The following is an 11,221-nucleotide window of genomic DNA, read 5'->3' as shown; positions in this document are numbered from 1 at the left end:
AGGAGGCTCTGGGAAGGGAAGGGAAGGTGAGGGCCTGACCCCAGCTCTCAGCCCAGACCCTGCGCAGGGTCTCCAGAAGGCTCCTGCTTTCCCTGACAGCAGGCTGTGTGCCCACACCCCTCCTTACCCCATCTCAGGGTGAGGGGCTCAGGCAGCCCCTCATGCTGCACATGGCATGTGTATCTCTGCTCCTCTCCAGAAGGCACCACCACAGCTGCCCACTTCTGGAAGTTTCCATCCCCTGCAGGCCTGGTCTCCACAAGCTCCATGTCCTGGGTCAGGTCCTCCCCATCCCTCTACCAGGTCAGGGTGATGTCCACAGGGTAGAAGCCCAGGGCCCAGCACCTCAGGGTGATGTCCCCTTCAGGTCTGGGGTGATGATGGGTCATGTGTCTTTGGGGGGGCTTCTGAGGAGAAGCGTTGGAAAATTCAGGCTTTTTGCATTCTTCCTGAGGACTCCAGAAGTGCTCTTGTGACCATCCTGGGGATGGACAGGAGATATGGGTGGGGGAGGGGTGCAAATTCCACACAGTAGATTAGACTCCAGCAGCTGGAATAATCTATTCCATGGAAAGTTCTATCTAGAATCTGGATGAGCCAGCCCAGGATAGAAGACTCCTCGTTGCCACCCAGAAACAGAGACTTCTGGTCCTGACTTGGGGGTGGGGGGCAGCTGAGACCCCAGACCTCCCGACACTGGGTGTGGGCAGAGAACCCAGCCTGAGAGAGACCATGGTTTACAATGGGCAACAGATGGACCGGAACTGCTGGTTGGTTATTTCAGGATCTCCTCTCAACCTGCAATACTTTGACTGTCCTAGAGAAGGGTGAGCCCTGGAGTCACTCTCTGATGCCGGATCGGGAAACCCAGGCGCATCTTCCCCCTCCTGATGCAAGAGAAAGAGGCCCAATTCTAGCTGATTCCATTTTCAGGGCAGATGGAGAACTAGTACCTGCATGAAGTAGTATCTCCTTCCCGTTCTGCAAGTAGCTGAGGAGCCACTCCTTAGACGTCCCCTCGAGGTAGGCCTTCCACTCCTCTGCCACACCAGCCTCCTCCCACTTTCACAGGGTGATCTGCGCCACAGGGTCCAGGAGCGGAGGTCGTTGTTCAAGGTGATGTAATCGTCTCCGGCTTAGGCGAGGTTAAAGTAGCCGCTCAGGAAAAGCCCGTCTGGCCGCACATCACAGCCAAACCACTTCTGGAAGATATGAGAGCCTGACCCCGCCCCTGAGATCCGACCGACCCACCAGATCCCGAAGCTGCAGTTAGCCCCACCCACCTCCCTGTCTTACCCTGCCCACCCTTTGTGGACCTAAACTGTCAGGGAAACTGGGTCATATTTCTTTCTTTTAACTTTTTTTATTTATTATCTTATGTATATGAATGTTTTGCCTGCATAGGTCAGAAGAGGGTGTCAAATCCCCCAAAACAGGAGTTACAGATGGTTGTTAGCTGCCATGTGGGTGCTGGGAACCAAACCTGGGTCCTCTGTAAGAGCAGCCAGTGCTCTTAAGGGCTGAGCCAGCCAGCCCAGGGTGACAGTTCTTGAGGCTCTTCTGGGTCTAGCATCCCCCTGGGTGCTGCAGCCTTGGAAGGATATATATCTCTCGACCAAAAAAAAAAAAAAGGCCACATCACAGCAGCCTCTCTCAAGGTGCTGCTATAGGAAGCTAACACCACTTGCTGTGACCTAGCAACTCTTGCACGGAGTTGACTTCTCTCCCTTAGGGTGAGTCCAGCAGGGTGTCAGCAGGGCCTTCCTGACTCCTAGCTTGTAGGCTAAGCCACCTGGCAGGGAACCTCCGAGTTTCCTCCTCGGAAAACCTACAAGAGCAAGAAATTCCCTTTGTTTTCTGGAACTAAGGCTCTCAGTACCTGAAAGAGTCAATTGCGTTGTCTTCAGATGGTGCTAATAAGTTTCTGAATAAAGGGCAAATTGCCCGTCTAATGGGGCGTGAGGGGTCTGTACCTACGACCCTAGCTGGGGTCACTCACCGCCCTGGCTCCAGTTGTAGTGGCCTAGCTGGGGCCTCAGACAAATTTCGAAACTTTGTGCGTTGCCTTTGGCGATCTGCGTCTGGTTGATCCAGTACTCTGGCCCCTCTTGCGCCACCCACGGCACGCGGCTCGGTTCTAGGACTCACCACGTAGCTGTTGCCGTCGAAGCGCACGATTTGGGTATCGTCCACGTATTCAACGACCATGAACCGGGGCTTTCCGAGGCCTGGCCGGGACAAGGCGGTAGAGAAATATTGCAGCGAGTGCGAGCCTGGAGGATGAAGGGGCTGAAGGCTTTACCACCTTCTCCTGGGATCCCCGTACTGGGGCCCTACCGGAAGCGGAGCTTGGGGTGTGGGGCTCGGGTGTCTGGAGGAGCGGGGCAGGGGCGCGGATGGATAAGGAGCCGGGCAGGGCGCGGGGCTCAGGGTGGAGAAGGAGCGGGGCAGCAGTGCCCAGCTGGGCCTTTTCCCTCCAGATCCTGCAGTCACCCGCGCTCCTCCTGGGCTGCAGGATGCTCTTCATCCATGTTGACTGCCTTCTGTGGATCAGCATCTCCACCCCACCCCTTCTGTTTATGGCTCACCCCAGCTCCAGGGGACTAGCTCTTATTACCTGGGGTGAATAGACTTTTGTTCATAGCTCTCCGGGAAAAGCCACACAATACAACTAACGCACAAACAGGGACCAAGGGAACCAAACATGAGTTGGGCAGGAGTGGCTGCCTGGCCCAGGCACTGAGCCCTGGTACACACAGCTGAGGCTGATCAATGTGAGTGGCGCCCACAGGGCAGTCCAGACATGGCAATCTCTCCCTCTGATATGAGAAGTCATGCGGGCCTGCTACACTGGCAAGTGTGTGTATCCAAGTCTGAGCCATCTGAGAGCCGACCGTTCTTGGAGCCTCTGGGGTGACTGCCTTCCTCTATGTGGTATGTGGTGGTATGCCTCCATAACAAATGCCTTCCCGTATGAATATGGCCAGCAGAGAATGCACTGCCCTTCCTGAAAGTAAAAAGTATGCCTCCATGGTAAGAGGCTGTGGTGCCAGTTGTTTGGCCTTTGTTGCACGAGATAGGACGTGCAACTGAGGCTCTGCTGCCTTCTCAGGCAGGGGGAGGACAGAAGAGGGACACGTGGCTTCCAGTGCTGCATTAGCCTCTGGTTTGGCAGGAAAAGGGGAAAGGGGAGGATGAGAGGAGGTGCTGGCTTGCTCTTAGAGCTGGCTTGCAGCAAGGGAAGAGTACAAATCAGATCCCTTCTGAAGAGCCCACTCCAGGATCCAAAAACTAGGAACCCACTGGCGGAATCAGATAAAGAGGACACGAGCATGGTAGAAGTGAAAGAGGACAGCTCAGGTCCGACTTTTAATACAGAGGAAGGGAAAAGCCATGATTCAGCATGAGGACAGGGACCAAACAATGGCCCAGGGCTGTGATAATTGGAGAATACACAGAATCTGAGCTGCCTGAATTGAGAAAGACTAAACACACAAAAGAGAATTTCAGTCTGGCTCCTGAGGCTGAGACTTAGGGTTGGATGGCATCAGTGTGAGTGCCCTGGAAACTTGGTAATACAGCTACCTACTCTCCCTGAGACATGATGCATGACCTGAGGCAAAACAAGGGAAATCAGACCCTGGAGGCCTGGCTCATATGTGCCTTCAGGGACACTTGGCTATTATCTGGGCTGAGGTCCCTGTGAGTGTCTGGGACTGGATGGTGATACAGGGAGGACAGGCATTACTAAAGGAATTGGGCATGAAGGTAGTCGGGACAGAACTATCCTGAGCCAGACAGCCATCATCATCATAAACCAGCTGTCTGCTTACCAAAGATCATCACTGCTGGGCTTGTTGACTGTTGATGGTCCCTTAGAGAAGGAGTGGGTCACCTGACTATCCAGCCACTTCTCCCAATCAGATGTATACAATTCTGCCCTGATTGCACATGGCCTCAAGGTCTTGGTGAGGGGCTAAAGGATACAGGTTGGGGAAGATTAGAGGAAGGTGCTCTGTCTCTGTGGCGGTGGAAAAGCCATCATCCATGCTGGGGACAGAACCTCCGGGTGGCCTGCTGTGTTGGGGTCACCCATGCTCTGCAAGTAAGCCTAACAAACTCATTGGCTCCCCAAGGGAACTTTAGTGGATTCAAACTTTGGTTTGTGTGTGGATGCCGTTAGTTGTCAACTCGACACACCTGGGTAGAGGGAGCCTCAATTGGGGAATTTCCTCCATTGAACTGACCTGTGGCCATGTCTCTGGGACATTTTCTGGATTGTTGGAGAGATGTGGGAGGGCCCAGCCCACTATGGGCAGTGCCACCCCTGGACAGGTTGTTCTGTATTGTATAAGAAAGCAGGCTGGGTGTGGTGGCGTATGCCTTTAATCCTGGCACTTGGGAGGCAGAGGCAGGCAGATCTTTGTGAGTTCAAGGCCAGCCTGGTCTACATAGTAAGTTCCAGGAAGCTGGAGCTACAGGGAGACCTTGTCTCAAAAAGACAAAAAAAAAAAGAAAAGAAAAGCAAAGAAAAGAAAAGAAAAGAAAAGAAAGCAGACTGAGCCAGGGGAGCAAGCCATGTAAGCAGCATTCCTCCATGGCCTGTGCTTCAGCTCCTGTCTCCAGGTTCCTGCCCTGAGTTCCTACCTTAGCCTCCCTCTGTGATGAACTGTGACCTAGGAGATGTAAGCCAAATAAACCCTTTCCTCCCCAAGTTGGTATTAGTCAAAGTGTTTTGTCACAGCAATGGAAGGCAGACTAGAACAGTTTGTCATTGAGAACTTAGGGGGGATAGACATTGCTTAGTGCCCCCCCCCCTGAGAAAGTGTTCACAACAGGTACCCAGTTCACAGGACTGAATAAGGCTGTTTGCAGGAGATTAAGAAGTTGAGGCTTTAGCTAGTGCTAAGACCCCTGAGCAGGACTTGCCACTGGGAAGCCCAAGGCCCACGCCCAGGCTCGCCCCAGGGCTTTTACTCTTTCAATCCCTGCGCTTGAAATCTCTATTAATCTCCGTTTTGTGGACAGTCAGTATGGAGCTGCCGTGGGGATCTGTTAGGTCTGCCCATGTCTGAATCCTCACTCAGAAGCTTAGCTTTTCCATTTTCTTCTTTTTTCTTTTTTCCACATAATTGACCTAAGCTTGCGCATGTTCTTCCCAACACTCTGCGCTTCATCAGTCTTACTCTGAAGCTTCCCCTACCTCCTGGCCATGGGGATGCTTGTCTGCCATGTGACTGTCTACAGGGCTTCTGGCTTCCTCTTCTCCATTTCCATCCTCCAGGAAGCTGCTGAGACCTGAGCTTGCCTGCCCTGCAGTTACTTTTTTTAAATGCCAATAAAATTGTTCTTGTGCTTAAAAAAGAAAAGAAAAGAAAAGAAAAAAGAAAATACATTGATTCAGCAGGTACCTTGGGATTGGTATGGAGTTTTAGTGGCTTTGCTGAGCCCTGTGGTAGGATGTGATCTTTGCAAGGTAAGAGAGGCTCTGGCAGACCTGAATGAGTTACACTGGCACGTAAGTTAGTTTTATAAAGTGCTGTAACAACAAGAGGGGATGAGAGATGGGCAAAACAGATAAGGGGATCTGTCAGAGTCACTCAAAGGCAAATGTGGCAAGATGTGTGTTGAACTGGAGTTCTAGGAAAAGCCGGGCACTGGGTTAGTGGACAAGCCTGCCCCACAGAGACCACTGGGGATGAAAAGATGCACAATGGACCTGGGTAGCAGCACCTCAGGATGAGGCAGGGCAGCTCAAGGAGGATGACTGGATGATGGAGGGCTGAATAGGACAGTCTCCCATCCAGGCTGCCATGCCCACGCTGCCCTCTTGATATAATACAAAGTCAAAGGATAGTTTTGTGGATTACATTCTCTTCATCCACATTTAAAGTAGATTCTAAGACTGAGCCATCTTACTGGCCTACATTTGTATATTGGTCTTGTTTTATTTTGTTTTGTTTTGCTTTGTTTTAGAGGCAGGGTCTTACTTTGTACACCTGGCTACCCTGGAACTCACTATGTAGACCAGGCTGGTCTTGAACTCACAAAGATCCATCTACTTCAGTCTCTCTGGTGATGGGACTAAAGGGGTATATTACCAACTCCTGGCCATGACCCAGGTTTCTTAGTATGATGTTAACCCTTGAGTAGCTTGCAGATTTGTAAAAGTATCTAGGAGGACAGTAAAAACAGCAGTCAAGGAATTTAATAAAGGTACCCTCTATGTGAAAGTACATTCCCAAGAGCCCCAGGGTTGTGGGGTGAAAAATCCCAGTACCAGAGTTGGGCTACCTCCTTATATATGAATTGTTGGTCAGGGAGGCTCTTGAGGCCCCACAAATCATAAGTCTATTTGATGGCATTCCAGAACTAGATGGTAAACCTGTTTTGCTGAAGACATTGTACCCTTTCACTGCAGGACATGGGGAAATCAGGCTGTGACTGAGCTGGAAGACCCATCTGCAAAGAGGCTTCATAGTGCTAGATAGCACCATATGGGCTGCTGGCTGACAACTGTCACTAACAGTTCTGCTGTGCTGTGAACCCTGTGCGTTACAGTACCAACATATCAGGTGGGATGAGCCCACTGATGCAGTAATGGCACAGATGTTATGACTACAGCCAACTGCTTTCTGATAGGATTTAAAGCTTGTTTCAAGGGTGCTGTAAATGAGGATGAAAGCCATTGGCTGGGGAGGTCAGACACCCCACTGTGACAATTGCTATTGTTTGGTTAAATGGATGCCTGTCAAATTGCCCTCTAAACATTTGTATTTACTCTCATAGATAACTATTGCTGTCTGCTGTGGTCAGTGGCGAGGTTCTTGCTTTTTGCAATGGACAGTGTACCAGGGGACTCATAACCAATCATGATCTGTAGAATGAGGGACTTTTAAATTTTTTTACATTTTATTTTATGGGGCTGGAGAGATGCTCAGTGGTTAAAAGCACTGACTGCTCTTGCAGAGAACCGGGGTTCAGTTCCCAGCACCCACATGGTGGCTGTCCATAATGCCAGTTCTAGAGAGATCTGACACCCTCTTCTGGCCTCTACAGGCATTGCACACATGTGATGCACTTACATACATGCAGGCAAAACAGTCATACACACAAGATAAAAACAAAAAAATTTTTATGTGAATGTGTGTTTGGCCTGCATGTATATAAGTGCACTGCATTTGTGAAATGCCTGTGGAGGCCAGAAGCGGAACTTGGATCCCCTGGAACTGGAGTTACCAATAGTTGTGAGCTGCCATGTAGGTGCTGGGAACTGAACCCAGGTCCTCTGCAAGAGCAGCCAGAGCTCTTAAGCATGGAGCATCTCTCCAGCCCCAGAACAAGTGATTTTCACTGTGACACAGTGATGCAATGCTCAGCCACAGACGGAGGAAAAGAATGAGGCACTTCACCTATCCCAAGGCTCAGGTAATATTACAGAAGAAGAGGCAGGGGAGGAGCTGGAGGAAACAGGTGTGTTCCATGGCTATTTCCTTTCCTCTTGGAGGGAAGAGGGTTGCTCATAAGGTGCAGGAAGCAAATTAAACTTACAGAGCTCAGAAACCTCCAAAGACTCACAAGATTCACAAGAACCTCCCCAAAGGTGTAAAAGCAGTGAGTGAACAACTGGGACAAGGAGATGCTCCTGTCAGTAGGTCTGCCTGCAGCTTCCCTGAGTCCTCACCCGTGCTGTGGGCTTCTTGGTGATGAAGCTGTTTTTGAGCCATCCATGGTCCTGTAAGTGACCCCTGGCCTACGCTCCTGTATGTAGCCTTAATAAACTCACTGGTTAAGTAAGCTAAACGTGTGTAGAATCGTGTCTTTGGTTTGTTGTCAATGGTCTATCTGGGGGAAGATGCTTGTTCACGTTTCCCCAGGAAAAGTCACACAACACCCTGGCTGACCTTAACCTTACTATGTAGCCAAGGATGAATTTGAGCAAGAAGATGACACAGCTGAGAAGTGACTGTGCCAAAGTCCAGGATGGACTGAGCAACAACTGGGCACATCCCTGTCCATAACTGGCTCTTCACAGCCTCTGTACATCTTCAACAGACTTGGCAGAGCAAACACACAGATTTTAAAGCTGTTCCTTTCAAGTTTTAGTCATTTTCTTGAAAGATTTATTTTATTATTTACGTGTCTGTATGTGTATGTACCCATGCATGTGAGTGCCCTTGGAGGTCACAAGAGAGCACTGGATCCCCGGGAGCCGGAGTTACAGGTAGCTCCCTGTCACCTGATGCGGGCTCTGGGCACTGAACTCGGGTCCTCTGCAAGAGCAGCAAACACTCTCAACCACTGAGCTATCTCTCCAGCCTCCATCTCTTCTTTTTCAAAGACACTGGAGCATCTCATGCCCAGAAGCAGCCACTCCTAATGTATCTTGAATCCAAAAATGCATTTCCCAATGAGGTTTACTCCTCTGGATGTCACCTCAGAGTCAGTTTACCTCTGTTGGGTCTCAGGAAGGTCTCTCCAGGCAAAAGGAGTGACTTAGGGCCCCTGTGGATCAGTCCTTATTGCGGTGTCCTCGGGGACCCCATGGCTTGTTCCACCTGACTCAGGAATGAGGTATGGATAGCAATTTCAGTCATTTAGTTTAATGCTATGTGAGTCTCTGGCCAGTAAAAGTGAATGAACTTCAGTAACATGCAAAAGAGCAGAGCAAAGCAGCTAAGCGACAGTTAAGGAGACTGACCAACACCGCCCCAGAGAGGCCTTCGCGGTCAGCTGGACAGAATCCGTGGCAGAGGGGTGTGGGCTGGAGACAGTTCCAGGCTGCCACTTGTAGCAGCCTGTTCAGAGAATTTACTCAAGTGAAGATGAGATTCTTGTCTTTAGCACAAGAACTTAAGGATCACCCAATTTGAAGTAGAGTTGGAATAGATCAGGAGATCTCAACAGATTTAAACATGAGGGGGAATAGAAACAGAGGTGCCCAGGACAAGGCAGAGAATAACACCCAAGGATGGATTTGAACTTTTCAAGAGAGAGTTGTCAAAACACCCACATCCTAATTTTCAAGAAGGAGGGAAGAAGTTGCAATTCAGTGAAACAAAGTCCCATCAGGGATGGAGACATCCCAGATTTGCCCTGTCTCTGCCAGAGCAGGAGGAGACACAGGTCAGTGTAGGGAGGGGCTGGGTACTCAGGACCGGGTTGGGTTCCTTACTTCCTCCTGTTATGCTGACAGGAGACATATTTGGGCAGAGCTGGATTCCCACTGCAGAAAGAGAAGTCAGGAGCTCTTGAAGCCACATACGGCAGGTTTATCTCACACTATAAAAGGAAACAATGATAAACAAATACAGATCCGTGATTGGTAAGCTATGACAGTGAACAGCTGGCCACACTCAAAGGTCCCAGTCCAGAGAATACCCATAGCCCACAAGTGTGTCCTCTGTGTCCCCCTATTCTATTGGGAGAGGTGCATCAGAGCCCTGGACACTGTGGCAGAACAAAACAGGACCTTGTCAAAGCCCATAAGTAATGGGGGCAGAGGGAGAGGAGGATGGGTGGTATCCCAGGGAGGCAGCAGAGCCACAGAGTGAAAGGAAACCCATAGTCCAAACCCCAGAGAAGTTTCCGGAACTGTGACTGCAGACCCAAGGAGGGATGAGGAAACATGATGGAAGGATGCATATGAAGAAGACCAACTGCCCTCCTGGAGGACTGTCCTCAGCAGGGACCCCCCACCCCCCTGATCTCTGACTGCTGGGAATCAGGTCTCCATCACCTCCATCATCAGGGTGGTGAATGTGGCCTTTATTTCCATGTGCTTTACAGCAGAGTGTTAGCACACAGACTCAGCTGGTGAGCATCTGTATGTGGTGCTACTTCCTATGAATAAAGCAGGGTACATTCATACCCTAGGCTGGAACTCAGACCCTGGCTCATGCCCACCTTTATTCCTCTTCCTCCATGGCACAACAGCCACCTCTGATTACCATGGCTCTAAGAACCAGGCCAGCAATGTTTTTGCAAGATGGAGAAGGTAGGCCAGGAGGAAGGATGAGCAAGATTCCTCTGAAAATAGAGGGGTGGGGAGGTCCTGACCCTAGCTCTCAGCCCTGACCCTGCTCAGGGGCTCCAGAAGGGCTCCTGCTTTCCCTGACAGCAGGCTCTGTGTCCACACCCCTCCTTACCCCATCTCAGGGTGAGGGGCTCAGGCAGCCCCTCATGCTACACATGGCATGTGTATCTCTGCTCCTCTCCAGAAGGCACCACCATAGCTGCCCACTTCTGGAAGTTTCCATCCCCTGCAGGCCTGGTCTCCACAAGCTCCATGTCCTGGGTCAGGTCCTCCCCATTCCTCTACCAGGTCAGGGTGATGTCCACAGGGTAGAAGCCCAGGGCCCAGCACCTCAGGTCTCCTTCAAGTCTGGGGTGATATGTCACTTGTGTGTTGGAGGAATCTGGGAGGAAAGAGTTGGAAAGTTCAGATATCCTGTATTCTTCTGGGGACTCAGCAGTGCTCAGGTGGCCATCCTGGGCATGGACAGAACTGGAGCTGGGGAGGGGTGCAAACCCTCACATAAGACAGCAAACTCTATTCCATAAAAGTTCTAGAACCTGGATGAGCCAGTCCAGGGTAGAGGACCCCTGGTCTCCAACCGGAAAGCGACTTCTGGATCTGACTGGGCAGAGTTTTGATCTGGACTTGGCATCACCACAGTCAGGCCTCCACTAGGTGTGGGCAGGGAACCCCACCTGAGAGAGGCCATGGTTCGCGATGGGCTGCAGTTGGGAACTGCTTGCTGGTTATTCGGGATCTTCTATCCTGAGAGACTGAACTTAGAGAAGGGTGAGCCCTGGAGTCATTCTCTGATGCTGGATCAGGAAACCCAGGAGCATCTTCCCCTTCCAGATGCAACAGAGAGGCAGAATTGCAGCTGATTTCGTTTTCTTTCCGCCTCAGGAGACATGAGCCTTGGTTTGAGGTAGATGGAGGACTTGCCCCATGACCTCTCGCTGCAGTTCTCCAGGTATCTGAGCAGCCACTCCACCCACACACCTCCCCTCCAGGTAGGTTGCCGCTCCAGCATTCTCCAAATTGTTTTTGGTGATCTGAGCCGCCATGTCCGCCGCGGTCCAGGAGTGCAGGTCCTCTTTCAGGGCGATGTAATCTTTTCCATTATAGGCGAACTGATTGTACCCGGGGAGGAGGCGCCCGTGGGAATCCACATCGCAGCCTGACATCCACTGGATTGTGTGAGAA

General features: G+C 50.9%; 1 pseudogene; it reads right to left on the bottom strand.

Annotated features, from left to right (window-relative positions):
* Nucleotides 1-32: 32 nt before the first annotated feature.
* Nucleotides 33-11,221, bottom strand: part of LOC103752319 — a 12,957-nt pseudogene continuing 1,768 nt past the window's right edge.

Source organism: Nannospalax galili, unplaced genomic scaffold, assembly GCF_000622305.1.
Source record: "Nannospalax galili isolate Female #2095 unplaced genomic scaffold, S.galili_v1.0 scaffold3052, whole genome shotgun sequence".
NCBI lineage: Eukaryota > Metazoa > Chordata > Mammalia > Rodentia > Spalacidae > Nannospalax > Nannospalax galili.
Note: the sequence above shows the minus strand (reverse complement) of the source record. Positions and strands in the feature narration are given on the sequence as shown.